Source organism: Bubalus bubalis, chromosome 21, assembly GCF_019923935.1.
Source record: "Bubalus bubalis isolate 160015118507 breed Murrah chromosome 21, NDDB_SH_1, whole genome shotgun sequence".
NCBI lineage: Eukaryota > Metazoa > Chordata > Mammalia > Artiodactyla > Bovidae > Bubalus > Bubalus bubalis.
Window position 1 is genome coordinate 4,848,053 of NC_059177.1, and position 27,514 is coordinate 4,875,566.

The 27,514-nt window shown below is 41.2% G+C and overlaps 1 long non-coding RNA gene across 1 annotated transcript in view; it reads right to left on the reverse strand.

The window, feature by feature from the left end:
* The window catches only part of LOC123330943, a 77,905-nt gene that overhangs the window by 37,308 nt on the left and 13,083 nt on the right, over positions 1-27,514 (reverse strand). The gene's annotated exons all lie outside the window — the stretch shown is intronic.

Here is a 27,514-nt window from a genome sequence, read left to right on the forward strand (position 1 = left end):
CATCACCTACTTCCGAGGTTGCCACATCTGCCCTGTGTCTCATCATGCCTGAATTCTCTGATCATTTTTCTGTTTTGGAAACTCTGCAGAAAACATCATTTGTTTTGATCCCAGACTATCATGCAATTTTAGCAGAGGTCTGAATTAATAAATGGAAATGGAAACTTCAACACTAAAATATTGTGACAAAATTTCATTATAAGGAGGTCACCTATGCGATCCAGGGAATATGAATGATGTTTTGATGTTTATTCAAATAAAAATATAGAAACAGAAAACTTTAAAAGTCTTAGAACTCCTAGAGCTCTGGGATTATGTTCAAAGATGCTGAGGAATCCATCTGAAAAGAGTCAATAGGCTAAATATTTTTCATATGCATTTGACTTTATTTTTAACTGTACCACATGGCTTGTGGGATGTTAATTCCCTGACCAGGGATTGAACCGGCACCCTCAGCAGTGAAAGCACAGAATCCTAAGCACTGGAACACATGGGAAGTCCCAAAATGCATTTGACTTTAAAACCTTGTATTTGTGGAGCAAATCCATTAGAAATATATTTTGTAAAGTCTAGGATTTATGGAAGAGTTCAATTCTGTTATTGGTCTTTCCCCCATGTGGAGAGAAAAACAAGAAAGCTAAGTGGAGAAGCAGCCTAGCCTGGGGGAGCTGTTTTCTCAAGGTTCTGGGAGAAAGCCAGTTCCATACAAAGCTAAACCACCACCTTCACACAGCCCAAAACATTTTTAAGGCTGAAATGTAGGAAAATACTTCACAGTCTGGGTTCTTAGGGGACAAAAGCCAGGCGCCCACATCCTGTAGAAAGAAGAGCTCTTGTGGTGATTCTCTGATGCGGCTGGTTCTCAGTAGAGAGCCTATTGTTGAAGAAACTTCTAGATGAATTGTGCAGTCTTCCTCAGTGTGGATAAACTCAAGTCCTTTCAGATTCTTCAGGGCTTTCTCAGGATTATGTCAATACATTTATAGAGCATTTTTTAAAAGATTTTTTTGATGTGGACCATTTTTTTTTAAGTCTTTATTGAATTTGTTACAACTTTGCTTCTGTTTTATGTTTGGTTTTTTGGCTTTGAGGCATGAGGGATCTTAGGTCCCCCACCATGTGGGACTGAACCCACACCCCCTGCATTGGAAGGCGAAGCCTTAACCACTAGATTACAGGAGAAATCCCTATAGAGCCTTTTTAAAGGTCTTCCCACATTTAATCAATCAGGACAGAGAGAAAGAGAGAGAGAAAACGAGCTTTTGTAAATGTAATACACACATTAGTCCACAAGGCCACCATGATAAAATGCCACAGTCTGTGTGGTTTAAGCAACAGGAGTTTATTGCCCACAGTCTGGATGGAGCCTGGAAGTCCATGCCCACGGCGCTTGGCCTGGAGAGGGCTGCCTTTCTGCTGTGTCTTCACGTGGTCTTTGCCCTGTGCGCCTGCACTGGAGGCGTCTCTTCCTGTCCTCATAGGATTAGGCCTATTTTATGAGCTTATTTAACCCTAAATCCTTCTTTAACATCTCTTCAAATACAGTCATCTTCGGGGTTAGGACTTCAACATACAAATTTTGGGAAGACAAAATTTAGTCCATAACAAGGCTTATAATAGGGCACCCCAACAAATATTAAAGTATGAAAAAGAGTGAATTTTTTAAAATCACTCAAATAACATTAGCTTTAGGTAAATGTTATTCAGCACATCTCTTCAACCATGTGGATGAATCACTAGCTTGAGACTGAAAATGAAGTGAATAGATTCAAAGCTATATCCAAGGATTCATAGTTTATAAATTTGTTTTTAATTAAATAATTCAAATTTTGAGTGGTGTGATATTTTACCTTGCAGTTGATTCTAAAATGAGTACATCGGTTACTACTTATTCTATAGATATTTAAATAACTATACAGTATACTTTTCATGTATAAATGCTGTTCACTAATTTCTAGGAATAATTGAGCTCTAAGCTAGACTAAAAGAAAGCAGCGGTTGGGAGCAGGAAAGCTTATTGTCTATGCCTAATCGTTTAAGCCATTCAATAGATGTAAAAGAAAGAGTGAAAAATTATGAAGCACTCCTAGTTGTTTACAAGGGTCATTTCTGTCTGCTTTAATATGGTCTCTGCAAGTTTATAACAGGGCTTTCCTAGTAGCTCAGCTGGTAAAGAATCCATCTGCAGTGCAGGAGACCTGGGTTTGATCCCCGGATTGGGAAGATCCCCTGGAGGAGGGCCTGGCAACCCACTCTAGTATTCTTGCCTGGAGAATCCCCATGGACAGAGGAGCCCGGTGTACTGAGTTCATGGGGTCTCAAAGAGTCAACCACATCAACATATAGCCAGGGCTTCCCCAGTGTCTCAGCGGTAAAGAATCTGCATGCAGTGCAGAAGGCACAGGAGATGTAGGTTCAGTCCCTAGGTCAGGAAGATACCCTGGAGGAGTGCACGGCAACCCACTCCAGTATCCTTGCTGGGAAAATTCCATGGACAGAGGAGCCTGGCAGGCTATGGTCTATGGGGTTGCAAAGAGTCGGACATGACTGAGTGACTGAACACACACTGCAAGTTTATAAGTTGGTTTATTGCTTTGTTATTAAACCAAACAATATATCTGACAGCACCTAGTAGAGAACCATAATACCTATTCAGAGTAGATACTAAATATTTGGTTGACCAAAAATTTCCTTCAGGTTTTTTCACCCATCTTATGACAATCCGCCCCAGTATTCTTACCTGGGAAATCCCATGGACAGAGGGATTTCCTGGCGGGCTACAGTCTAGAGGTCACAAAGAGCTGGATACAAAGTAATGACTAAAGAATAATAATTTGTCAAAGTAAATCCAAATTTAACTTAATCAGAGCCACAAGTATACTGGTTTTGTGAAAGATTACAGAGAAAAATGGCCACCTGTCTTCCCAATTTGGCATATTGCATTGGAGTTTTATCAAATAACTGTCTCTCTTATACCCCAAGGCATTGGTCTAATGGAATGGGATTTTAAAAAGATGTGTTGTATAGTCATCCATAAATTAAATGATGCAATTATACTATACTTAATGTAGCAGAAAAAAGTCTTAAATGCAGTAAAACTCATTTAAAACTTGGAATCGATACTTCTTAAACTCAATATATATTATTTCCTAAAATACTTCTTAAACTTTATAAAAAGATTATAAAAACAATTAAGATTTTGGTGCCATTATTGTATTTTTACAACATATGCTTCTCTTTTTAGATTCCTTGCTATAAATGATGATGAGATTTAGGCTATTATAATTCCTCTTCACAGCACTTAATTTTTGTTATGGGCATATGTCTGCACAGACTCGTGAGCTCTTGCAGTGAGAATTACATATGTATTTCATTCTGTGGCCATAATTCCCACTGTTTCTTAGTTCCATTTCTCTGTGAATTTAATATTCACCAACAGTCTTTTTCCTTCATCTTCTGAATTTCCAAGTTCATTAAACTTTTTTTCTTAATGACTGGAAACTCACAAAGTACTTTTATTCCATAATGAATCATGAGTACTGTGTGGCTTAGCTCTTGCATGTTTTAAGAACGTATATGACCTTTGTTGCATAATGACATAATTATACATAGTATTCATGACTTGCATTTTTTTCTTCTCAGACTTTGCTTCTGTATTCTAGTTTTGAATGTTGATGTTGAAAAGTTTACAGCCAGAATAACATCTCCTCGCTTGCTGTCTGAATGCCTGAAGAATTTTTTTCCATAAATTTTCAAAGCTTACATGAGTCCAAGTGTCAATCATTCTGAATCTAGTTTTTCTTCTAAAACAAATTGGTTTTTCTCAACTTACAAATCAAGTTGTCCTCACTTTTCAAGGGATTTGTTTGAAGGCCTTTCTTTTTCAATTATTATGTTCCTAACCTTATCAGGAACATTCAGGGGTAGCAATTTTCACTGTGTTGAGATAGTTTCTCCACCTCATACATTATTTTCTTTCTATAATTGGTTTAATCATTCTGTCATTTTTTGTTTAATTATCTCAAGACTTTTCCTATGTCAGCAATTCTAATGTTGATTATGTCTCTTGTGTTTTCTCTTACATTCAATTAATTTATTGTCTATAGTAGAACCATTTTTCTTCTCAATGAATTGCCTCAATTCTGCAACCTTCATTTTTATTTCTTTCCATGGTTTTGTCATCTAGTCTCTGTTGAATTCATGTTATTTTTCTAAACCATAAAACCTTCATGGAAAATTTACTTCTTTGGATTTTTTTTCTTCTAAAATAATTTATTATCCATTTATTCCTTTTTCTCTTTTTTCTTTCTTTCTTCCATATTTCTGCTAAATACTTGTAATGATGCTATTAGGCTATTTTTCATCTTCCCATTTTAATGCAGGCTCTGTTCTCCATGTATTTTATATTTTAGGAAGTATGTTTGAATTTTCTTGGGCCTCATTTATCCTTTATTAAGACATGTTTATCTTCTCCTCTGATCTACAGCTTGAATGCTGAGTTTTAGTTTGGGTTCATATTCTGAAGATAGAGGAATAAAAGAAGATCAGCTAGACCTAGTCTCCTTTAATGAAAAATTACTAGTTTTCTACCTAATAATAATGGAGGTAAAAGATCTCCTTGCCATGGTTAATAGTTTTCTGAGGATTCAGATTATTCTGCAAACTGAGCATGTTCTTCCAGAGGATGTCCATCAGAGTTCTCCATGCTTATCTGTTTTGTAATTTCGTCCCACGTTTATCCAGTGGACTTTGCCACTTCCTTTGCATGCTGCATGTCATACTAAGAGAGAATGATGGGTACTGCCTCATCTTCTCCCTTGACTTCCAATCTTGGGACATCAGTGATACTGTCAGGGTTTGTCTGGCCCTTAAAACCATTTCTAGTGGAGTTTTACAAATGATACTGAATCATTTCAGAATGTCTGTCTTTCCTTGCCAAGACTCTCTGATATTTACAAAATATCAAACCTGTGACCACGGTTGAATTTTTACCTTCCTTTCTTTCTTCTTTAAAAATTTATTTTTAATTTCATTACATAGTTTTGGGTAAGGGGATTCTTGGATCTGATCTCAATCTGCCACAATTATCTATAAGCCCTCATCCATTAGGTTTTGATTCCTCCAGGGCTTTGTTGTCTTCATCACACCACCAGAGGTACTCAGCTTCCTCAGCTAATAATGAGACTTGTTTTTAAATTATCCATCTATGTATGCGGGTGAAAACTAACTATAAAAGCCAATTATTTGTTGTTGTAACACCTGGCACAGGACTCTGGCACTCTAAGAGGATTGTGTTTATTGTGAGAGTAACAGAAATGCTGGTGATTTCAGTGTAAGAGCTTCAGAGGGCTCCAGAGCACTGGCAGTGAGCGCTGCCCTTTTCTACAGACAGGAAATCAGACGCACAACTGCAGTATCTTGCTCAAGGTCAAACAGCTATAGAGGAAGTGTCGGAGCGCCTGTTAGCACTGTGACTGTGTCTTTTAAATGTGCCTTAGGTGAGAAATATTAAACAACAGTCACCCCACTGACTTCCTGATGGTTCTGAACCTGAGGCATGCAGAAGCCCGTGGCTGACACAGGCTCTGAACTTCCAAGAGTAATCAGTCTCCCATGGATGCACAGAGTTGTGGGCATTTTCCCCTACTCATGTTGGTTAATACATTTCCTTCTTTCACTGTGGAATTATACCGGCTTAGAAGCTGCCAAGTTTGTGTCTCTTAAAAAATTCAGCACACACTTTCAGTCATAAAAGCAGAAACCCAACTGCTTCCTTCTGTAGTGAATTGTAAGAGCTGATTGAATCTACCCAAAGGAATCACTTTAAAAATTCAGCTTTGCTGCTCAGGGATGGAAAAGGGCAAGGGAGGATATCAGGTCCTCTAAGGTGGTAGGGAGACAATAAGAAAAAGGAGTCTCTTCCCTCTTCATTCTGAGCTAGGAAACCCCGAGAACCAATGTCTCTAGGTATTCCTCTAGTCCACTCTCTCCTTGGAGTCCTGACCCCAAATCAGCAGCTTATGAGAATGCTAGCAGCAGCTTTGTGAGAATCCCCCTTATCACAGCAAACTTTCTCTAATCACATGAATCTGTTTGTTTTTTATTAATGAGACTTTAGGTCCCTTCACTGGGATAAGTAAAAAAGGCACTTTTAAAAAATGAATGAGGAACTTCCCTGGTGGTCCAGTGAATGGCTCAGACTCCACATTCACAGTCCAGGAGGCCTAGGTTCCATCCCTTGGTCAGGGAACTAGGTACCACATGCCTTAACTAAGCATTGACATGCCTCAACTAAAGACTCCACATGTCACAACGAATAAAAAGACCCTGCGTGCTGCAACTAAGACCCAGTGCAGTCAAATAAATAATAAGCTAAAATAAACAAATGTTCTAAATGATAAAAGAAATTATTCCTATGGAAGTGTTATATGCTCTTTATAAATAAAATTAAATCTGAAAAAAAAGAATGGTGTAGTAGAAAGAATAACGTCCTCTCCGAAGATGTTCATATCCTAGTCTTCAGAACTGGCAGCTGTTTTACCTATATGGCAAAAAGAACTTTGCCAGATGGTATTAAATTAAGGATCTGGAGATGGGGAGATGATCCGAGATGATCCATGTGGGTCCAGTGTACACAAGGGTCCCTACAAGGGAAAGGGGACCAGGAGGATGAGAGCCATAGAAGGAAATGTGAGAAGCAGAGGTCAGAGGGGAGATTCCAGGAGCTGCACTGACAGCTTCGAGAAGAGGAAGGGGCCACGAGCCGAGGGGCGCAGGCGGCCCCTAGACGCCAGCAAAATGAAGAAATGTCCCCTCAAGCCTCCAGAGAGAACGCAGCCCAGCCAACACAGTTAGAATCCTGACCTCCCGAGCTGTGAGATGATAAAATAGTGGTGCTTCAAGTAACTCCTTTTGTATTAATTTGTTAGAATAGCAGAGGAATGGAAGAACTCTCCGATGTTATTAACTCAGGTAGGCGTGTGTGAAAGGAACACACGTCAGTAGATTCAGTCTTGTCTCTTCCTCTGTCTCTGTGGTCTGTTAAATTATTTCACACTTCTGACCTATTGAATTGGTCACAATACTTTGGCTTGCAAGGCATAGAAATCTGATTTATTCTGGATTAGGCAGAAAGGGACTTTTTAGTCTTATCTAATTTAAAGAGCAACAAAGTAAGTATGCGTCCACGTACAGTTGGATTTGGGTCAGTTCAGTTCAGTTCAGTTCAGTCGCTCAGTCGTGTCCGACTCTTTGCGACCCCATGAATCGCAGCACGCCAGGCCTCCCTGTCCATCACCAACTCCCGGAGTTCACTCAGACTCACGTCCATCGAGTCAGTGATGCCACCCAGCCATCTCATGCTCTGTCGTCCCCTTCTCCTCCTGCCCCCAATCCCTCCCAGCATCAGAGTCTTTTCCAATGAGTCAACTCTTCGCATGAGGTGGCCAAAGTACTGGAGTTTCAGCTTTAGCATCATTCCTTCCAAAGAAATCCCAGGGCTGATCTCCTTCAGAATGGACTGGTTGGATCTCCTGGCAGTCCAAGGGACTCTCAAGAGTCTTCTCCAGCACCACAGTTCAAAAGCATCAATTCTTCAGCGCTCATGGATTTGGGTAAACAAATGATATTAAATCTCCTTATTTGTGGTTTTCATGTTCCCCTGTTATGTCTTATCCTCAGGGGGTCCGCAAATGGCCAATGCCACAGATGTTATTTACCATAAAGTCTGTTCTTTTGAATCATTTCTTTTTAGACCCTGCGTATAAGGGATATCATACAATATTTCTCTTTTTCTGTCTGACACTTTAACAGTCTCTAGGTCCACCCATGATGCTGCAAATGGTATTACTTCTTAGTGGCTGAGTAATACTGTGTTGTGTATGTGTACCGCATCCTCTTTATCCATCCTTCTCTTGATGGACATCTAGGTGGCTTCCGTGCCTTGGCCGTTGTAAACAGCGCTGCAGTGACCAATGGGCGCATGAACCCTTTCAGGCCGCGTTTTCTGAGCTTACGGTTAGCAGCGGCGAGTGGTGTGGGGAAGGGGCACTTAGCGGGGTTGAGACGGCCAGTACGCACTGCTATATTTAAAATGGATAACCAACAAATAACCTACCGTACAGCACAGGGAACTCTGCTCAATGTTATGACGTGACAGCTTGGAAGAGGGGGCCAGTTTGGGGGCGAATGGATACATGTATATATGTATGGCTGAGTCCCTTTGCTGTCCACTGGGAAGTATCACAACATTGTTAATCAGCCATATTCCAATATAAAATATTTTTTTTTCTTAAAAAAAAAAAAGTCTATTCTTGCCCTCTTATGTGTGACTGCAAAGATCAGGTATCTCTAAAAACACTTTGTGCACAGAAATGACCACTTGAGTATTAGCAATTTTTACTAAAATGTCCAACTGGAAATGGTAGAAGTTGCCATCTAAAGCATTGTTTAACACTACAGTCTGGTTAGAATAGTGGAATCATACCTACTGCAGCAGAAAGTCCTTGGGACATATTTACTACCATCATGATTTTCAATTCTGATGATAACCTAGATTTAAGGTCCTTTGAATTTGAAAATACTCCTTCCAGCCCTAGAAACTCAATTCCCTCTTTAGCAGCAATTGCTGAGGGGCTTACCCGTAGTTTAGTAACTGAAGGGCGTTGAGATCAAGCTAATTAGGTGATGGCATGCTGACAACCAGAAGGATTTGTTTTGATTTGTGACCCCGACATTCCTGGAGGAAAAACCAACTCGATACAACTTCTGTCTCCAGTTTTTTGTGCCACTTAATTTCGATGCCTACCATTTACAATAACTAGTGGGATTTTTAGAATTCTCACTTCAAAGAGAGCCATCTTCTAATTTATTGGTCTTCCCCATGACACATACGCCAAGGTACTTATGTGTCCTGGTCAGGCTGGGGTCTGAGCTGCGTGCTGCTTTAGGGAAGTGTGGCAGAGGTAAAATGTTTCCGTTTGCTTCATTGCCATGCTGAATAGTTTCTTTGAGGAAAGGAAAAATTGGGGGCTTTTCTGAAAAAATGTAGGTGGTACTGCTGTTCCTGTGTGTAAATGGATGCAGTGAGAGGCTAGGGAGCGTGCAGAGGAGAATTTGGGATAGTGGCTTAGGAATGACCCATCCCCTTGAATTTCACACAACCTGAACCCAATATGAACCAATTTATGTAATATTTTAAGAAAGCCCTGGCTCTTTCTCTTTTGAAACGCTGCTGTTCCTGTCACTGTGATCCATTTCCCTCCAAAACCAATATTAAACACTTGACTTCTCAACCCAAGGTTTTCTGGAATTCTAAACATCAAAAATGTCCCCTTCCTCCTAGCTCCTGGGAGCTGAAATCCACCCAGTTCTTAGAGATTGCCACCTGGTTGGAAAGCTGGCATAGTCAGCATATTTCATGCTGAAAGAACACATGCTTTTGTTGATTTGCACTTGAAAAATTCATACCAGTATCTACAACCAATACAATGCTTGTTCTGAAAGTTAAAAACTAGGAAAGCTATGAGGTTTTTCCCAGGCCAGTTCTTATCAAATCCATCTTAGTCTTACTTGCTGATAATGGGCACACAGATGCACAGGGTATTAATAGCACCACTGAAAGCAACCCCTGCTACTAAGTCCACACTGCATCTGCCTTCCTCACTTAGCTCCTAACAATAGATAAGAGCATCGCTGTCAGTCACAGCATTTCCTCACACAAAGAACAACCATCGTAAGCATTTATCTTCCTCATTTACTTGTTATGCATTTCAATCCCTCCATCAGTTCCTTCCGTCAGAGTAAAGATCTCTTCTCATTTTTGCCCCAGATCTAGGGCTTGTGATCTCTGCATCCCCAGATTCTGTGTTTCTAATTGTACCCTTCCCTACTGGGGACACTGGTCAGATGACTCCTAACACTGGCTGGGACTGACTACTGCTGGCACGAAAAGACTGCAAGGACTTCCCGGGTGGTACAGTAGTTGGGAATCTGCCTGCCAACGCAGGGGTCATGGATGCGATCCCTGGTCTGGGAAGATCCCACATGCCGCAGGGCAACTAAGTCCACGTGCCGCAACCACTGAAGCCTGCACTCCAGAGCCCATGCTCTGCAACCAGAGAAGCCACCGCAATGAGAAGCCCGTGCCCCGCAGCTCGAGAGCAGCCTCTGCTCATAAGAACTAGAGAAAGCCCACGGCGACAACAAAGATCCAGTGCAGTCAAAATAAGTCAATTAATTAGAAGAACTGTATGAAAAAGGTCTTAATGACCCCGATAACCATGATGGTGTGATCACTCACCTAGAGCCAGACATCCTAGAATGTAAAGTCCAGTGGGCCTAAGAAGCATTACCACAAACAAAGCTAGGGGAGGTGATGGAATTCCAGCTGAGCTATTTCAAATCCTAAAAGACGATGCTGTGAAAGTGCTGCACTCAATATGCCAACAAATGTGGAAAACTCAGCAGTGGCCACAGGACTGGAAAAGTTCAGTTTTCATTCCAATCCCAAAGAAGGGCAATGCCAAAGAATGCTCAAACTACCACACAACTGCAGTCATCTCAGATGCTAGCAAAGTAATGCTCAAAATCCTTCAAGCTAGGCTTCAACAGTATGTGAACCAAGAACTTCCAGATGTTCAAGCTGGTTTTAGAAAAGGCAGAGGAACCAGAGATCAAATTGCCAACATCTGCTGGATCATAGAAAAAGGAAGGGAATTCCAGAAAAAAATCTACTTTTGCTTCATTGACCAGGCTAAAGCCTTTGACTGTATGGATCACAACAACCTGGAAAATTCTTCAAGAGGTGGAATGCCAGACCACCTTATTTGCCTCCTGAGAAACCTGTATGCAGGTCAAGAAGCAACAGTTAGAACTGCACATGAAATAGCGGACTGGTTCCAAACTGGGAGAGGAGTCCGTTGAGGCTGGATATTGTCACCCTGCTTATTTAACTTATGTGCAGAGTACATCATGTGAAATGCCTGGCTGGATGAAGCTCAAGTTGGAACCAAGATTGCCAGGAGAAATATCAATAACCTCAAATATTCAGATAACATCACCCTAATGGCAAAAAGTGAAGAGGAACTAAAGAGCCTCTTAATGGAGGTGAAAGAGAAGTGTGAAAAAGCTGGCTTAAAACTCAATGTTCAAAAAATGAAGACCATAATCATCCAGTCCCATCTTTTCATGGTAAATAAATGGGGAAACAATGGAAACAGTGACAGAGTTCATTTTCTTAGGCTCCAAAAATCACTGAGGACAGCAAATACAGCCATGAAATTAAAAGACACTTGCTTTATGACAAACTTAGAGAGCATACTAAAAAGCAGAGACATCACTTTTCCAACAAAGGTCCATAGTCAAAACTATGGTTTTCCCAGTAGTCACATACCGATATGAGAGTTGGACCATAAAGGCTGAGTGCTGAAGAACTGATGCTTTCAAACTGTGGTGCTGGAGAAGACTCTTCAAAGTCCCTTGGACTGCAAGGAGATCAAACCAATCAATCTTAAAGGAAATTAACCCTGAATATTCATTGGAAGGACTGATGCTGAAGCTGAAGCTCCAGTTAATTTGGCCACATGATGCAAAGAGCCAACTCATTGGAAAAAGACCCTGATGCTGTGAAAGATTGAGGGCAGGAAGAGAAGGGGCATCACCTCTCCTAGCTTTGTTGAGATGGTTGGATGGTATCATCCACTCAATGGACATGAGTTTGAGCAAACTCCAGGAGATAGTGATCAACAGGGAAAACTGGTATGCTGCAGTCCATAGGGTTGCAAAGAGTCAGATATGACTGAGTAACTGAACAAAGACAAATTAATAAAAAGACTGGAAGTCTGTCAAATCTCGTTCTTGCTCAGGACCTTGGTGGCTGTTGTGTTCCCCACCCACTGCCCCCACCATCTCGGTGAGCTCAGAGTGAGACGCTCCCTTTTTTTTTTAAAGAAACGTTTCTTATCCCAGTAGAGTATTTGAATCACCTTGGCAGTTAAATATAAGACATCAAACATCAGCAGCAATAAAAACAATAAAACCCTAACTAGGAGACATCCTGGATCAGTTTAGTCAGAATCTTGGAGACTGAGACCACGGCTACAGAAAACCACTGTTCTACAGTTATAAATAGTCATAGTGCCCCAGTCTCAATGTCTTTTCAAATACTGGACTATCTACTGAGATGAAGAAGCAGAGTCAATCTGCAAAACCCCAGCATGGCATTGTAAAGCGCTGGTTTGCCACCAGAGGTGATTTGGCTGCAGACTTGTAGCAACGTCTGAGGATATCTCTGGTTGTCACAGAGGGGCAGGAGGTACTAACAGCACCTAGAGGTAGAGGACAAAGACGCTATGCAGGCTCCAATGCACAGGACGGCCTCCTACAATGAAGACTTTTCTAGCCCAAACTACCCATAGTCCTAATGTTGAGAAAGCCTGCCCTAAAGAAAGGTAACTTTCTCCTTTTGCCAGGACTCTGTATATAAGATCTACTGAACTGCAATTCAAAGTTCCCTAAAGGTCAAAGACTTACTTTGTCCATTTCTCTCTAAGGTGATTATTAAGGTATGCTCTGATTCCTTTACATCATGTTCATATTCCACTTTGGGGCTTCCCCGGTGGCTCAACGGTAAAGAATCCGCCTACAATGCAGGAGACACAGGTTTGACCCCTGGGTCAGGAAGATCCCCTGGAGGAAGAAATGGCAACTCACTCTAGTATTCTTGACTGGAAAATCCCATGGACAGAGGAGCCTGGTGGACTACAGTCCACGGGGCCACAAAGAGTCAGATATGACTTAGCATGAACGCATATTCTGTTTTACTCCAAGAGAAGGTATTTTTAGAGAAGGTGGGCACAATCTAGATTTCTTTGAATCTACTCTTCAGTTGGTTAATGAGAAATTAACCAAAATTCTGTTTCTTCTCCGAACACCATTACAAAGAGAGGGGTAAGGAGAAGGCAGCCTTTACTCTACTAATAAAAAGGACAAACATAAGTCACTCCACTTCTTCCAGCCTTGAATGCAGACATCTGTCTAACATGTGGGCAGCCACCTAATGCTGAAATCTGAAGGCGAGGCTGAGTGAGTGACAACCATCAGCACTGAAACTTTCAAGTCACTGAACCTGCGCAGGCAGCTGCCGGCATCTAACCTGTCTGCCATGCGGGAGAGAGAGACCCCTTGTAGCTTAAGTTAATAAAAGTTTTCAATCACATGGAGCTAGGAACATCCTTGACTGTGATACAGTGTGTCTGGTAAGAAAGCAGAGAAACATCTTAAAATGAAATCACCTAAATGCAACTTTTCACCACTGAGTTGAAAAATAATCACCATTTTTCTCTTTTGCAATATAAACATTTACTATCTGCATCTGTGTGATACTTTCCCCAGGTGTACAAGGCAAGGAAACTGGAAAGTCAGGTTGCTCTGGTTTTTCACTTGTGTTTGGGAACAAATATAGAAAAATGATTCTCCATAGAGAAGAAAAAGCCAGGATTCAAATTTCCAGGGCCGACTTTTCTCTGTGCCCAGGGCCCCAAGCCCTGAAGCTGGACTCCCCACTCAGGTTTCATAAGCCCAGATGTCCGATTTTGAAAAGCTGCTCTGTGTTGGAAGAGTGGAACTATGTGTGATAGTACGTTAATGCGTCTAATGGTTTTATGTGTCTTCATTTAGAACACAAGAATTTACCAAAAAAGAAATATAATAATGAAAGAATACATCTTAAGGAGTTGTGGCTTAGCATACGGCAGCCGGGCTAAGCATTAAAAATGTTCATATTCTTCTACATTATTATGATTCCAAACTGTGATTATATATTTGTCATTATATATAAAAAGTCAGCTTACAAGCAAAGAACACTTAGCACTGGAGTAGAACGGACTTGAAATTGAATCCTGGTTCCACCATCTGTTGTGGTAGGGGTACCTGCAGCTAGGTCACTGATTACTTATTCAGATTATAACTTTGGACAAGTCATTTAGTCTATCTGAATCTCAGTGTTCTCCGCTGGAAGGGAAATGATTAATACCTGTCATCCAGGTTGTGGGAAGAAATGAAGAAATACCACTGATCTACCGTATCAGCTCTTACAATTACCAGCCAGCACGTGACAGATCAGCAGCCTCCCTCCCTGCCTGAGCCTCTGCAGGAACTTCCCACGGAGTCCCTCTGATAACCTGACCCGCTGAGATGTTCGGTTCACGCCCTGCAACATTCCTGAGCAACTGCTCAAGCCATTTGGACCGAGTTCAATTTAATAAACAGACAGATTCATCTGAGTGAAGATGATCTGTGTTGCCCTCTCTCCAGGGCTCTTGTGGTTGGCAAGGCTGAAAGTCAGAGGTGGACCGGAGGTCGGAACTATTCCCGTTTGGAAGTCAGAGTCGCAGATCCACTGGAGTAGGAGTCCAAGCCTTCCCTGAAGAGCCCTTTTTGCAGTGACACAGAGAGGAAAACCAGATGTGGTTTCATCCTCTCCCTGCACTGCTAGGTCTCCTGCTCCTCTGTAGATTAAAGATTTACACAGGCTCCCTCTCTGTTAGTTTACTGATCTTGAATAAAGGAATTCTAGACAAGTTCTTTATTCGGTACAACTTGTCCAAGAGGTATGCAGTATGTCATAAAAGGGTGTCTGCCAGATTGTTTCACTGATTTTTAAACTAAGCTGATTTCTTATTCTGACAACCACAGAATAAGAGTTTCCAAAGCTTGAAACCTAACCTAGTGAATATGAAATGCAAGAGTCAGGTAAATTACAAAGACAGATGATAGATTTCAGTGACTGGGAAAACTGAGGCTTGGGGATTTGCCTCAGTCCAGAACTTACCCTGAATGAGCTAAGGTTCTCCTGAGATCATGTGACTTGGGTCAGACCTCAATTATAACTTAGGATCTGCTATTAAATGCCATGGTACCCTGGAGGTCACACTGCATTTCTAAGTCTTTGCTACCCCATCTGTCATATTAGTTTATTTGGATTCAGATATCACCAATTTATATGCTACCAGATCTAAACATCGTAAGCCTTTGATTAAAAGCTGTAGCTTTGCCAGATGTAAATTATTATGTACAAAATGGATAAACAAGGTCTGACTGTATAGCTGCTGCTGCTGCTGCTAAGTCGCTTCAGTCATGTCCAACTCTGTGCGACCCCATAGACGGCAGCCCACCAGGCTCTGCCGTCCTTGGGATTCTCCAGGCAAGAACACTGGAGTGGGTTGCCATTTCCTTCTCCAATGCATGAAAGTGAAAAGTGAAAGGGAAGTCGCTCAGTCATGTCCGACTCCTAGCGACCTCATGGACTGCAGCCTACCAGGCTCCTCCGTCCATGGGATTTTCCAGGCAAGAGTACTGGAGTGGGGTGCCATTGCCTTCTCCAGACTGTATAGCACAGGGAGCTATTATATTCAATATTCTATGATAAATCATAATAGAAAAGAATATTTTAAAAAGAATGGATAGGACTTCCCTGACACGCCAAAGATTAAGACTCTGCACTTCCACTGCAGGGAGCACGAGTTCAATCCCTGGTCAGGGAACTAAGATCCCACATGCCGCAGTGTGGCAAAAAAACCCACAATGTACGTGTGTGTGTGTATACATATATATATATATATGTATGTATGTGTCTGTGTGTGTGTATAACTGAATTCTTTGCTGTACAGCAGAAATTAACATAACATTGTAAATAGCCTATATTGCAATTAAAAAAAAATTTTAATGGTAGTTTTGCAAAGTTGTGTGGATGGTGATAATTAAATAGTTGTAATACTTCCTGATCCCCATCATGCCATGTATGGAATCAAGCTCTGTGTTCTGGGGCTGGAATACTGCCGTTTCAGTATTACACAGACTTCTCTTTTAGTACACACATGACGGGATAAAAGTCAAACTTGCTTAAAACGCTCTTCTGGATATGGAGGAGTGAGAAACGTCTTCATCACAGATTCATTTGCAAGCAGCTAACATATATTATTGATCCTTGGAGTTTATAAAAATTGGAGCCTATTAGGCTATTTCACTAGACCCTTTTATCTCAAGTTGAAAAAATACAGAGGTATAGATATTCTAGTACCGTACAAAGAGCAGAAAAGTGACTGCACAGTTAAATTGCACAGGCCTGCAGCGCCACCTGTTGGCTGCTCTGTTAATCACTGCTGCTGCTGCTGCTGCTAAGTCACTTCAGTCCTGTCCGATTCTGTATGACCCCATGGACTGTAGCCCACCAGGCTCCTCTGACCATGGAATTGTGGAAGCAAGAATAGTGGAGAGGGTACCATTCCCTTCTCTAGGGGCTCTTTCTGACCCAGGAATCGAACCTGCATCTCCTGCACTGCAGGTGGATTCTTTACCATCTGAGCCACCAGGGAAGCCCCCAAAATAGAACTGATCTCCAAAATACTGTGCAAAACAAGGGGGCAGGTTAAGTGAAGGTCAAATGCAAGTTAAACTCTTAGTTTCAAAGAAGATGCATGTCCTTGGATAATGAGTGGTGCATGTTAATTCTAGATGGCCATGTGGTAACAACTGATTTTCATTCACTATTTTTGATGAAGCACTAAGGAGAAAAATGAAGACACGGAATGATAAGGTTTCAGAATTGGATAAGTCTTTAAATAATAGCATAATCTATTTGTTATGGATATGAGAAAACCAAGGTTCTAGGACACTATATATTTCAGAGCTTCAGAGCTCAGCAGTGTGGGTACCAGGACCAGAACACACTTCTTCAGATGTTTAGTTCTTTCTTGATGACTTTAAGAAATTTCATTTTCATAACCCAAGTCCATTTTTATTTAATACTATGTTACTTCATTTAACACTATGTTATTACTTTGTAATAACAAAATAATCCTAATTTCTTTCTCCAGTCTCATCATTGCTGTCATTTATATCACGTATACATAAACATACATACAGTGTGGACAAATTATTTTCAGTTCAGTTCAGTTGCTCAGTCGTGTCCGACTCTTTGCGACCCCATGAATCGCAGCACACCAGGCCTCCCTGTCCCTCACCAACTCCCGGAGTTCACTCAGACTCAAGTCCGAGTCAGTGATGCCATCCAGCCATCTCATCCTCTGTTGTCCCCTTCTCCTCCTGCCCCCAATCCCTCCCAGCATCAGAGTCTTTTCCACTGAGTCAGCTCTTTGCATGAGGTGGCCAAAGTACTGGAGTTTCAGCTTTAGCATCATTCCCTCCAAAGAAATCCCAGGGCCAATCTCCTTCAGAATGGACTGGTTGGATCTCCTTGCTGTCCAAGGGACTCTCAAGAGTCTTCTCCAACACCACAGTTCAAAAGCATCAATTCTTCGGCGCTCAGCCTTCTTCACAGTCCAACTCTCACATCCATACATGACCACAGGAAAAACCATAGCCTTGACTAGACGAACCTTTGTTGGCAAAGTAATGTCTCTGCTTTTGAATATGCTGTCTAGGTTGGTCATAACTTTTCTTCCAAGGAGTAAGCGTCTTTTAATTTCATGGCTGCAGTCACCATCTGTAGTGATTTTGGAGCCCAGAAAAATAAAGTCTGACACTGTTTCCCCATCTATTACCCATGAAGTGGTGGGACCGGATGCCATTTTAGATCAACTGAAAAATGTCAGAAAGTTTTAATTTTACCTTTAAAGGTAAAGGTAAAATTACCTTTTACAACAACACAAGAGAAGACTCTACACACAGACATCACCAGATGGTCAACACCGAAATCAGACTGATTATATTCTTTGCAGGCAAAGATGGAGAAGCTCTATATAGTCAGCAAAAACAAGACCAGGAGCTAACTGTGGCTCAGATCATGAACTCCTTATTGCCAAATTCAGACTTAAATTGAAGAAAGTAGGGAAAACCACTAGATCATTCAGGTATGACCTAAATCAAATCCCTTATGACTACACAGAGGAAGTGAGAAATAGATTTAAGGGATTATATCTGATAGACAGAGTGCCTGATGAACTATGGATGGAGGTTCATGACATTGTACAGGAGACAGGGATCAAGACCATTCCCAAGAAGAAGAAATGCAAAAAAGCAAAATGGCTGTCTGGGGAGGCCTTACACATAGCTGTGAAAAGAAGAGAAGCAAAAAGCAAAGGAGAAAAGGAAAGACATACCCATTTGAATGCAGAGTTCCAAAGAATAGCAAGGAGAGATAAGAAAGCCTTCCTCAGTGATCAGCGCAAAGAAATAGAGGAAAACAACAGAATGGGAAAGACTAGAGATCTCTTCAAGAAAATCAGAGATACCAAGGGAATATTTCATGCAAAGATGGGCTCAATAAAGGACAGAAATGATATGGACCTAACAGAAGCAGAAGATATTAAGAAGAGGTGGCAAGAATACACAGAAGAACTGTACAAAAAAGATCTTCACAACCCAGATAATCACGATGGAATGATCACTCACCTAGAGCCAGACATTCTGGAATGTGAAGTCAAGTGGGCCTTAGGAAGCATCACTATGAACAAAGCTAGTGGAGGTGATGGAATTCCAGTGGAGCTATTTCAAATCCTGAAAGATGATGCTGTGAAAGGGCTGCACTCAATATGCCAGCAAATTTGGAAAACTCAGCAGTGGCCACAGGATTGGAAAAGGTTGGCTTTCATTCCAATTCCAAAGAAAGGCAATGCCAAAGAAACTACCACACAATTGCACTCGTCTCACACGCTAATAAAGTAATGCTCAAAATTATCCAAGTGGGGCTTCAACAGTATATGAACCAAGAACTTCCAGATGTTCAAGGTGGTTTTAGAAAAGGCAGAGGAACCAGAGATCAAATTGTCAACATCCATTGGATCATTGAAAAAGCAAGAGAGTTCCAGAAAAACATCTACTCCTGCTTTATTGACTATGCCAAAGCCTTTGACTGTGTGGATCACAATAAACTGTGGAAAATTCTGAAACAGATGGGAATACCAGACCACCTGACCTGCCTCCCAAGAAATCTGTATGCAGCTCAGGAAGCAACAGTTAGAACTGGACATAGAACATTAGACTGGTTCCAAATAGGGAAAGGAATACGTCATGGCTATATATTGTCACCCTGCTTATTTAACTTATACACAGAGTACAACATGAGAAACGCTGGGCTGGAGGAAGCATGAGCTGGAATAGAAATATCAATATCAGATATGCAGATGACACCATACTTATAGCATAAAGTGAAGAACTAAAGAGCCTGTTGATGAAAGTGAAAGAGGAGAATGAAAAAGTTGGCTTAAAGCTCAACATTCAGAAAACTAAGGTCATGGCATCTGGTCCCATCACTTCACAGTAGATAGATGGGGAAACTGTGGAAACAGTGAGAGACTTTATTTTTTTGTGCTCCAAAATCACTGCAGATGGTGACTGCAGCCATGAAATTAAAAGATGCTCACTCCTTGGAAGGAAAGTTATGACCAACCTAGATAGCATATTAAAAAGCAGAGACATTACTTTGCTAACAAAGGTCCGTCTAGTCGAAGCTATGGATTTTCCAGTGGTCATGTATGGATTGTGAGAGTTGGACTATAAAGAAAGCTGAGTACTGAAGAATTGATGCTTTTGAACTGTGGTGCTGGAGAAGACTTGAGAGTCCCTTGGGCTGCAAGGAGATCCAACCAGTCCATCCTAAAGGAGATCAGTCCTGGGTGTTCATTGGAAGGACTGATGTTGAAGCTGAAACTCCAATACTTTGGCCACCTGATGCAAAGAGTGAGCCATTTGGAAAGACCCTGATGCTGGGAAAGATTGAGGGCAGGAGGAGAAGGGGACAACACAGGATGAATAGTTGGCTGGCATCACCGACTCAATGGACATGAGTTTGAGTAAACTCCAGGAGCTGGTGATGCACAGGGAGGCCTGGCGTGCTGCAGTCCATGAGGTCACAAAGAGTTAGACATGACTGAGCGACTGAACTGAACTGACCTTATCTTTAAAAAAAGAAAATTCATTTTCAGAAATCTTTATAGTCTCTATTTTTAATAGTATTCTATTGAGAACCAGAGGCATCTCACAATATTACTTAAATTCACACCATTCAGGAAGCAATCTGGAGAAGGCAATGGCACCCCACTCCAGTACTCTTGCCTGAAAAATCCCATGGACGGAGGAGCCTGGTAGGCTGCAGTCCATGGGGTCGCTAGGAGTCAGACATGACTGAGCGACTTCAATTTCACTTTTCACTTTCATGCATTGGAGAAGGAAATGGCAACCCACTCCAGTGTTCTTGCCTGGAGAATCCCAAGGACAGGGGAGCCTGCTGGGTTGCCGTATCTGGGGTCGCACAGAGTCGGACACGACTGACGCAACTTAGCAGCAGCAGGAAGCAATCTCCACAATAACCTATTTCTAGCTGCCAGTCAAAAACATTCACTATGTGTTATGATGCTTAAAGAATCAAAACTTGCCAAAGGACAACTTTCCTTCTCATCCTTCACCTCAGCAATTCATTCATTTTTTCCCCCACTGAGTTTATGGTATCCAATAAGGGGATATAACTCCCTTGAAACATACATGACTTGCAGGTTGTGGTTCCCTACGACGCTAACGGCTCACTGGAGACAGCCAAGTCCAATGAACAACAGCACTCCTATGGCAACTACATCTCCAGGCTCATCCAAAAGGAATGGAAACTCAATTGAGAAATGGGTCATCAAAGCATAGACAAAGTGTGTCAGAGAGAAATGTTAGTGAATGCCACCCTTGGTGATTGAAGACCAGTAAGGTCTCATAAGTACCATTCGGGACACAATTCAAGAAATACCTACGAAGATCCATAGTTTTTAGAACTATGCAGTGTTCCAAATGTAAAGAAACTTATCTCTATTTTTTTTATTCAGTAAATAATTAGCAATTAATTAATTTGGGCTTCCCTGGTGGTTCAGATGATAAAGAGCCTGCCAGCAATTCAGGAATCCCAGGTTTGATACCAGGGTTGGGAGGACCCCCTGGAGAAGGGAATTGCTACTCACTGCAATATTCTTAGCTAGAGAGCTCCATGGACAGGGGAGCCATGCAGACTACAGTCCATGGGGTTGCAAAGAGTCAGACACAACCGAGTGACTAACATTAAGAGAAATAATACTTAGGCTCCCTTCCTGAGAGCACCAGCAGGGAAGAGACCTTGGGAGGTGAGGTCTTGCTTCCTGGTCAGTTTTGAGGGTACAGTTTGACAAGGAGGGAAGCTTTAGGGAGGAGAGGAAAGCAGATCACATCAAATCAGATCGGATGAAGGCTGCCTTAGGGCCTGCAATGTGGCCTTAAGGACTTGGTATATTGGAGATGTGTATGGATCCTCAAGCTAATTCCCCAAATTCAGTCCACTGCCCAAATCAGAAGGCTGAGGGCTGTCCATTATCTTCCCTCCCTTTCAGCCTTTATCATTTGCATCACTTCCAAACTACATGAATCTCCTTCCCCTCCATTCGCACTGCTCTGGGGCATGTTTGACCTACTGCCCTGCAACTGTCTCCAAACTAACCCCCTCTCTTTCAACTCCCATTTTCCACGCTGCCACCACCTAATCCTTTTGAAATGCAATCAATCTTGTCCTGTCCTTGCTTGAAGCCATTGGGCAGGGACAAATTTCAAGCTTCTTCGTGCCGTATATAAGACTTCCCAATTTGGCTCAGAATTCCTATTCAACCTTACTTCCCTGCTCAACACTTTCAATTTCCCCTAAATTTCACCTCCCTTTATCCACACACTTGTCTGACTACGGCCTGTCCGTCGTCCAGCCTGTCACGTCCTTTGCTACCATCACTGGGCAAACTCTCATTCATCCTTCAAGGCCCACCGTCTGTGATCACTGTCAGGGAGGAGCCTTCTCTGCAGTGGTTCAGGCAGATGCTTCTCTGCCTCGTGTCCCTGTAGTCTGTCTCCTTATTACTTACGTGGAGCGATATGAAAGCCTAAAGCCCACTAGCATGTCTCACATAAGACCACGAGTTTCCTCATAGAAAGATCCTGACAGGTCTTTTTAGCAGTTCAAATTCTTCTCAGGTACAGTTCCACAAATGTTCACTGAAGGTTAATCATGAATCTTTCACTGCACTAAGCACCAGAGAGGCAAAGATTAGACATAAATGGCATCTGTTGTAATTTCACCCAAGGTCTGTCTCCTTTGCGTCCTAAGTATACAAAGAGTTGGAGAGCAGAGAATTGTGTGTGCTCTACACTGGCTGACCTCCACTGCGACGTGGCGATTCTCTGGTATACCAGAATCAGTGGTGAGACATAGTGCATGTAATGTGTGTAATTTTAGCTCTTCCCAGTGCTCTGGTTAGAGAAGGCGATGGCACCCCACTCCAGTACTCTTGCCTGGAAAATCCCATGGACGGAGGAGCCTGGTGGGCTGCAGTCCATGGGGTTGCTAAGAGTTGGACACGACTGAGCAACTTCACTTTTCACTTTCATGCACTGGAGAAGGAAATGGCAACCCACTCCAGTGTTCTTGCCTGGAGAATCCCAGGGATGGGGGAGCCTGGTGGGCTGCTGTCTAAGGGGTCGCACAGAGTTGGACACGACTGAAGCGACTTAGCAGCAGCAGCAGCAGTGCTCTGGTATCTGGACAAAACAGACGATGATGTCATCATCTGTTGTGATGACGATGATGTAGATGATGTAGATGACACCATCTACATCACCATCTTGATTGTGACGTGTACTGCCCTAGGCATTTGTAACCTGGGTACTATAATCCAGGATATGACATGACATATTTGTGGTACATGTAAACATTGGTTGGAAGGATGTGTGAGTGGATGAGTTAATGGATAAGCTGCTGGTTGATGTGCATATGGATAAATTCGAGCTCCTGATCTTCGTCGATGAGTGTCCACTGCAGTTGAGAATTAACACTGTGGCCTTTCTTGTGGTTGCCCAGTGGAGAGGGCTTGGGAGAAGGATGGAGTGGAGTATCTATGTGTGTAACTGAGTCACTTTGTTGTACAGAAGAAATGAACACAACATGGTAAATCAACTATATTTCAATTAAAAACAAAACAAACACCTGTTGACTTTAAGGTGGATACTGTTTGCTGACACTTAGAACGAGCTCTGTTTTTCTGGGCTGTCCCCTGCTGTGTGTAGGCATAAACTACAGGGACTTCCCTGCTGGTCCAGAGGTTAAGTTCACCATCCAATGCATGAGACTTGGGTTGCATCCCTGGTTGGGGAGCTCAGATCTCACATGCCTTATGGCCAACAAAGCAGAAGGGGATAAAAAGCCCTTATTCTCCATTATGTGTGGGTGCTATAGCTAAGTGAGCACTGACCTATGGCCAACATGGGGTTTTCCTTGTGGTTCTCAGATCATCTTACAAGAAATAACCCCTGGTGCCACAGGCAACTGACTGCATGGTGGTGGCTTTGTTGAAATTCCCAAACTTCTAAATTCCCTGCCAGTTCCCCTCAACCTGAGAACAAAATTCATAATTCATGAGATATTGGGTAAAATACTGAAAAGAGTTTTAACTCTTATTTCACCTACCAAAACTTGAATGCAAGACCTAAATTGATCAAACTGTTTTTAAGTAACTGAACTACAATCCAAGAATAAGTTCCAGAGTATTTATAGGGATACAAAAATACCCAACATCTAAAAAGGTAAAATCCACAGTGTCTGTGTCCAGTATAAACATACTGCATATGTAATGAAACAGAATACTACAACCATAATGAGAAAAATAAATCAATTAGAAATGAGTCAGATGAGGATTAATCAACAAGAACATTAAAGTAATCATTCTAACTATATTCCATATGTTCAAGAACTAGAGGAAAGATTTAACATGTTAAGTAGAGATATAAGAATACATATTTTTAAAAGACCTAAATCAAACTTCAAAGGATGAAAATACATTAATGGCAGATTAGAAATTAGAAAATATTAGAGAACACAAGAATCTAGAATTAGAAACTATCCACAATGAAACTCTAAGGAAAAAATACTGGAAAAAAAAGAAAAGAATGAATAGAGTATTCATGAGCTGTAGGAAAACCTTAGTGGTTTAACATACATGTAATTGGTATTCACAATGGGAGGAAGGACAGAAAAAATAGTTGAAGACACAGAGGTTGAAAACTTTCTAAATTTGATAAAAATTACAAATCCACAGACCCAAGAAGCTCAATGATCTGGAAGGACAAGAAATCTGAACAAAACTTCAGCAAGGCATATCATGATTTATTTGGTTACAACCAGTGCTAAAGAGAAAACTCTTGAAAGTTGATGTAGAATAAAGAAACACTATATACAGAGGAAAGAAATAAAAGATAAAGATGACAGAAAATTTCTTGTTGAAGACAATGCAAGATAGAAGACACTTTGTTTTAGTAACATTTTTAAAGTACTGAGAGGAAAAAATGTCAACTTTGAAATCTTTACCCGCCGAAAATACATTTCAAAAACGAAAGTGAAATAAAATCTTTTTCAAATACATCAAAGCTGAAAGACTTTGTTTCTCTCAGACCTAAAAATGTTAAGGAAGTCCTTCAAGCAGAAGAAAAATGGTATCAGACAGAAATCAAGATCTGTAGAAAAGACAGCAGCACCATAAATGTCAACTAAGTGCGTAAATGCAAATAATTTTTTGTTGTTATTTAATTCTCTGTAAAAGATAATCAACCGTTCAGAGCAAAATACTAATCTATTGTAAGGTTTATATTATTTATAAAAATAGAATATCTGACAACAATAGCACAAAGTCCAGGAGAGGAGAAATAGGTATAAAAGGTTCTTGTATTGATAAAAACGAAGTATTGTAATATTATGTAAAGATATATCCTGATAAGAATGGATTCTATAAACTCTAAAGCAAAGTATAACAACAGAAGCCGACATCAATAAGCCAGAGATGAAACAAAAACATCATTAATCAAAAAAAAGTCAGAACATTTTTAAAAATTAACGAAGACTGACTTCCCTGGCAGTGCAGTGGTTAGGACTTCGCCTTCCAATGCAGCGGGTACAGGTTTGATCCCTGGTCAAGGAGTTAAGATCTCACATGCCTTATGGCCAAAACAACAACACATAAAACAGAAGCAATATTGCAACAAATTCAATACACACTTTAATAATGGTCCAGATCAAAAAACATATTTTAAAAAATTAACAAAGAATGGGTCAGACCAAAAGAAAATGAGTAACAAGTTGATATATTTTAATGCATTCATACCCATAATAACACTGAATACAAATGGTCTAAGTATCTCAAGTAAAGGTGAAAACTGTCAGATTGGATATAAAGCAACACAACTCTAGGCTGCCATACTAATCTTACGTTAAATAAAAAGACACAGCAGTTATCCAATAAAATGATGGAAAAAAGATAAACCACACTTTTAAAAGAAACCAGGAGTAGCTTCTATATATTAATACCAATGAAGATTTAAGAGAAAAAGATATTATCAGGATGTACGTATATATGTATGTGAAAGTCGCTCAGTCATGTCTGACTCTTTGCGACCTCTTTGCCGTGCCAGGCTCCTCTGTCCCTGGAATTCTCCAGGTAAGAATACTGAAGTGGGTAACTGTTTCCTTCTGCAGGGGCTCTTCCCAACCCAACGACAGAACCCAGGTCTCCCGCATTGCAGGTGGATTCTTTGCCATCTGAGTCATCAGGGAAGCACATTTTAAGGATAACTCAATTCATCAATAAAACATACAAAACTTAGACGCTTATGCAATTAATATCAGAGCTATTTCTGTACACATGAAAGAGAAATTGATAAAACTGCACATAAATATGGAGAAGGCAATGGCACCCGACTCCAGTACTCCTGCCTGGAAAATCCCATGGACGGAGGAGCCTGGAAGGCTGCAGTCCATGGGGTCGCTGAGGGTCGGACACGACTGAGCGACTTCACTTTCACTTTTCACTTTGCTGCATTGGAGAAGGAAATGGCAACCCACTCCAGTGTCCTTGCCTGGAGAATCCCAGGGACGGGGGAGCCTGGTGGGCTGCCGTTTATGGGGTCACACAGAGTCAGACACGACTGAAGCGACTTAGCAGCAGCAGCAGCAGCACATAAATAGGTAAATCCACAACTGTAGTTGGCAATTTCAAAAACACTTTTTTGACTAGTATTTGTTATTCAGCCACTCAGTCATGTCCAGCTTCTTGAGACCCCATGGACTGAACACACTAGGCTTCCCTGTCCTTCACCATCTTCTGGAGCTTGCTCAAGCTCATGTCTATCGAGTCAGTGATGCCATCCAACCACCACATTCCCCATCATCTCCTTCTCCTGCTGCCTTCAATCTTTACCAGCATCAGGATCTTTTGTAATGAGTTGTCTCTTCACATCAGGTGGCCAAAGTATTGGAACTTCAGCATCAGTCCTTCCAATGAATATTCAGGATTGATTTCCTTTAGGTTTGATCTTGCAGTTCAAGGGACTCTCAAGAGTCTTCTCCAGCACCATGGTTCAAAAACATCAGTTTTTTGGTGCTCAGCTTTCTTTATGGTCCAACTCTCACATCCATACATGACTACTGGAAAAGCCATTGCTTTGACTATACAGACCTTTGTTTGACTAGTATAGATGTTAACAAAACTATTAACCATTATGACCTATTTGATGTTATAGATCACACCACGCCCAAACCATAGTATAGACATTTTCTGCAAGTGCAGAGCCACTCTTTACCATGACAGACTATTCTGGGTCATTAAAAACAGTCTCAATAAATATAAAATATTCTAATCATACAAGTCAAGGCTATGGTTTTTCCAGTGGTCATATATGGATGTGAGAGTTGGACTATAAAGAAAGCTGAGTGCTGAAGAATTGATGCTTTTGAACTGTGGTGTTGGAGAAGACTCTTGAGAGTCTCTTGGACTGCAAGGAGATCCAACCAGTCCATCCTAAAGGAGATCAGTCCTGGGTGTTCTTTGGAAGGACTGATGTTGAAGCTGAAACTCCAGTACTTTGGCCATCTGATGCGAAGAGCTGAGTCATTGGAAAGACCCTGATGCTGGGAAAGATTGAGGGCAGGGGAAGAAGGGGACAACAGAGGATGAGATGGTTGGATGGCATCATTGACTCAATGGACATGGGTTTGGGTGGACTCTGGGTGTTGGTGATGGACAGGGAGGCCTGGCGTGCTAAGGTTCATGGGGTCACAAAGAGTCAGACACGACTGAGCGACTGAACTGAACTGAATCATACAAAGTATACCCTTTACTGTAATAGAATTAAATTAGAAATTAATAATAGAACTCTGAAAAAAATCTTCAAATATTTTGGAAAAAAAAAAAGTACTATATAACCAACAGGTCAAACAAGAAGTAAAAAAGAAATAAGAAGATCAATTAATTGAATGCAAATAAAACAAGGCATTTCAAAATATGTGGGCTGTGGTGAAGGCAGTAATAAAAACTGATAGCACCCAATTCCTATATTTGATAATAAGAAAGCCTCAAATCAATTATCTATTTTCTTTCTTAAGAGAATGAAATAAGAAAATCAAATTACATTCAGAGTAAGGAAAAGAAATAAAATAATAATAAAAAAATAACTGAAA